Consider the following 5,000-nt stretch of genomic DNA (forward strand, 5'->3'; position numbering starts at 1 on the left):
GGTTTACCTCTATATAATCCAGCCTTAAAGTCTATTATTAATTCTTTTTTTTTCAGGTAAATATAATTTTTGGCACATCCGCATTAAGGTTTATAGTCTAAGAAGAGCTCATGACAATTGCCGGGTTACAGCAGACTTTTTGCGATAAAAGGACCAGATAATGGAAAACGTTCGGCTTTTCGACTGTTGTAAAGATGGTCTGTTATTCATAATAACGTTAAAGTGCTGTTGATTTCATAATTGTAATGAGGGCCTAGACGAGTGGGAACTCATTGATAAATGTTTACATTATATGCATTGATATTGAGTTTTACGCATGATCACAAATTTTGAATTCTTATTTTATTTTTTCCAATGTGTAACCGTACGCACAGAATTTAAGTCTACTTTTTTACTAAATTTAATTCAATTTTTTACGACTTTAAGCGTCTTATCTGGAGCTCTGCATACATGCATTAGTAGCATATATTGAAATATATCCATAGACTTTCTTTGGTTATTGAAGGTAAATTACTGTACAAAAATTATGGTTAGTCATTAACCAAAAAAAGTTAAGTCTACAAACACGCGGTTAATTTCGGTTCAGTAGCAAATATCTTACAAAGGTGCGCAACTTCTATAACATAAAATTTCCGTTATACGCCGTAAATTTCCGTAGTCCTCCGTAGCATTTCGGAATGACTGTCAATTGACATCATTGTATCATGCATGATAGTATGTTGCTTTGTGCTTGGGTGAAACTCACATCTTACCATCGCGTTAATTTATTAAACGCATTAATATTTGATTCCATTATGCACTGCGCCTATTGCACAAGTCTCTCTGCACAAACCAACATACACATATGCAGCATGCAATTAACGAACAAAAATGTTGCATCTGTACACATGCATGATACCATTAAGCAGAATGTAAATAGACATTGGACATCAGGCAAGATGTAAGTGTCATCAAGCATGAAAAGGTGTCTACAAACTAATTGAAAGTACCATCAAGAATCATGACACAGTCACAAAGAAGGATGTAATTTTTACCTAAATACCCTTCCATATTTGTCGGCACTGTGTGTTTGCTTAATTTCACTGAAGAACGTCTACTGGTAAATCTTACAAAAAAGTGATAAATAAGACTGAGTAGCAATTTTTTCGGCGTTGCTGTTTAACGTCAAATTTGGCCTTTCAACGAACTTCTTAAAAGCCCATTGAATTTTAATGAAGAAGTTTCCCGCTTGTAGGTCCGAATGAATTAAATCAAATTTTGCAATTGGCAATTTGATAGAAATCCCCATAAAACATTGCACATAGCTTTCTGAAATAAACAGGCCACATTGAACGCATTCACGATATCCAACAGCTCTCCTTGCAAAGACATATCTAGTGTTTCTTGGCCGTGTAAGATCTATAATTAGAACATCGTCACTTAAACATCTACTAATAGAAGAGCATATTTTGGGGGAAACAAATTCAATAAGAGTATAAAACGTCCACGATCAATAATGTGTAGTTTGTTAAAGATATCACGGCAGTAAAAACATAGCACTTTAAAGAGACCACAATCTGGTACATTTGGTCAATTGTTGCGTCCGTGGCGGACAATACATTTTTAAAAAGAAAGCGTACAAAAAAGCAAACACAAAGTTCTTCGTAAGCTTGTTTTAATCTTAAAAACACATAATCGACAGTCATTCCAGTCAAATATAATACTAACAGTCAGCACTCTAGAGATCAAAATTGCGGATATAAATATTTAATTCAGGGATATCAAGTGTATCAAGTTCGAATTCCGGAAAAAATAGCCGGTAGTCTGGGGCATTAGGTCCCTTACAGGGATAAAAGGTAAATCCCCGCCCGAGCCGTAGCTAATTGATTTATTGTAGTCTTTCTAGTTGCAATTTCTGGTGAGTACAATGCGGAATATTACGGATATTTGCAACATGTCGAAGATTTTCGGAAAATAGCGAAGAGGTTTTCGTCAGTTAATATTCATGTCCGTGCCGGCCGCTAACTTATCAGAATCGATAAAAAAGAACCTGGAAAAATCGGTACCGATCGCAAATTTCCGGAATTCCGATAAAACTTCAACATTATTTGTTCTCAAATGATCGCGTACTCGAACGAATCTGTCCCTACGCCTCCAACTCCCTTTAAATCTCATCGGACGTGAATTGATCTCAAAATCTATCCTTGACGACTCAAATCATATTTCCTGAATAGTTTGGCCTATTGACGTCCCTGTAATTATAACAATGGTCTTTTGGATAAACAACGCTAAGTTGTTGCAATATAATAACCGTTTAAAATAGTTACCGGTTTTCATTTAATAAAATGATTAAGTCATATTCGAGATTTCAGCGATTGCCAATATTTTGCTTTTGTTTCTCATAAGCATATGGTGCTTGGTATCTGATATTGACTCCTATGTAGATTGCAAATATTACATAACCCTTACAGCGGCCGAGCGCAGATATATGCACTTGGCCGCTAAAAAGAAAAATCTTTGCGCATTAATTTAATTCAAATCTCATTATCATAATCAAAATCATCATCATCGTCGTCGTCGTCACTACTACCACCACCATCATCATCATCTTCTTCTTCTTCTTCTTCCTCCTCCTCCTCATCATCATCATTAACAACAACAGCAACACCAACTAAACATCATCATCAAACAACAATAAACATCGGTAGCATACAATGTGCTTCATCAACCATACATAATTATATGCGTTAAAACACCATAATAGAACAGCATAAATGAAGCTGTCTATTACTCTTTTATATTTCCTATACCAATATTTTTTTTCGTTAATTGAAGGACTAGTTGAAATCTTCTATAAAAGCCCCCCCCCCCCCCCCCCCAAATAAAAAAAAAAAAAAAATAATAATAACCCTAGCAAACAACAATAAACATAGGTTAGTTAGTATACACTGTGCTTTAGCAACCATGCATAATGAATGTTTATGACTTCGGACCGTTGTGATCAAATTTAAAAAAGCAAGATGGTATGTATGCGGCACACAACACATAGATAATTATAGTTTTATACCTTAAACGTAGTTCATCAAAATAAAGATAAGTTATTATCTATGTAATACTTAAATTAGGTTTATAACGTATGCATATTTGTCTAAAACTTGTGAAATGTGATTCGTAAGCCGACGACAACATTATCATTCGGACCCTTCTCCCCACCTAACAATCGAGATTAAACACCTGTGGAGATCCCGATCTTATCAATGAATAAACCGGTTCAATGATGTCAAGTCAAATAAAACATACTATTACTATCCAAATAAATATCTATCAAAAAATGTAAATTGATATACCTACTTAACTAAAACTAAACGATTAGCAAGAAAAATATATAAAGAAGAAGCAGGCAAAGTAGACAAATTAATTGTAACATATGTTTTCTCAGTCTCCCACTGTTGAACAATATAAATAGTATTTATCGCCACCCCAAAAGGGATCTTTATCACACGTTTGGCTCAACTAATATTTAATTGTGACAGGACAAACTGTCAACAAATACCTTGTTAATGTTTTATACATAACTCCAATCAAAGGTTAACTTCCAAGGAAACTGCGGCATGTTAAAACTGTTGATTATGACAAAATGTTGTTTAGTACAAATCAGTACAAAAGCGTCTGTTATGTGGCCTATACTAATCCAGTTAAATAAAACTATAATCGCAGAAAAGTTTAGATTCTTTACACCTTTAAGAAAATATATATAACAGTTCTTTCCTGTTTTAACAAAATGATACATTTAAAAATAAATTATGAAGCATCGCTAGCAATAGTAGAAACAGAAGTAGAAGGAGAATTATTATCATTAGTAGCAGTAGCAGCAGCAGCAGCAGTAGCAGCAGCAGCAGCAGCAGTAGCAGTAGCAGTAGCAGTAGCAGAATCAGTAGCAATAGCACTAGCAGTAGCAGTAGAAGTAGCAGTAGAAGTAGCAGTAGAAGTAGCAGTAGCAGTAGCCGTATCAGTAGCCGTATCAGTAGCAGTAACAGTAGCAGTAGCAACAGCAGCAGAAGCAGCAGAAGCAGCAGCAGCAGCAGCAGTAGCAGTAGCACTATCAGTAGCAGCAGCAGCAGCGGCAGTGGCAGCGGCAGTGGCAGTGGCAGTAGCAGTAGCACTAGCAGTAGCAGCAGCAGCAGCAGCACTGGCAGCGGCAGTGGCAGCGGCAGTGGCAGTGGCAGTGGCAGCGGCAGTGGCAGCGGCAGTGGCAGCGGCAGTGGCAGTGGCAGCGGCAGCGGCAGCAGTAGCAGTAGCAGTAAGAGTAGCCGAAGCAGTAGCAGTAGCGGCTTTTTGCTTTTTTGTTTTAGAAATGTTTGTCGTATAAGAAGAACGCAAGGAAGACAAATTAATTGTAACATGTGTTATCTTAGTCTCCGTTGTAGTAGTATTTGTTGTATCTACACAGCCATTTTTCAGTCACCTGAGAGACATGTTTTTATAAGAGATTTAATTGTGGACCAATACATCGTGTATTAATATCAGTGTACCCACTGGGACACCACATGGGGCGAGGATTAACAGATAAACTAGGCCTTCAATTAATTATGCGCCTAGAGGCAAACAATACTATAACTTACTGATAATTTTAGGATTGGGATGTGTTTGTATCTTATTTGAAATTAGCTAGCTTAATTCAAAAACTAATTATAGCCTCAATATTATCACAAGAACATATTCATTGTGCAATATATAATCATATCACCATCACAATATGCCAGAGCGTTAGTATTTATTGTGCATACATATCCTACAGCAACATTTACAAAACTTATTACAAACCAACCACTCAAGCTTTAATTAAGATTGATTTCAATTTATATTATGACATACATTAAAGATCACTGTCAATTAATTAAAAAATAGCTTGATGCTTCGTACTCAGCGATTTAAATAAAAGAAACGTTGCGTACACATTAATTGGGGTTAATAAAAAAAGTCTGCAATTAAAATAATCAAATTTAAATAATACTAGATTT

This window comes from Dreissena polymorpha, chromosome 13 (assembly GCF_020536995.1).
Source record: "Dreissena polymorpha isolate Duluth1 chromosome 13, UMN_Dpol_1.0, whole genome shotgun sequence".
Taxonomy (NCBI): Eukaryota; Metazoa; Mollusca; class Bivalvia; order Myida; family Dreissenidae; genus Dreissena; species Dreissena polymorpha.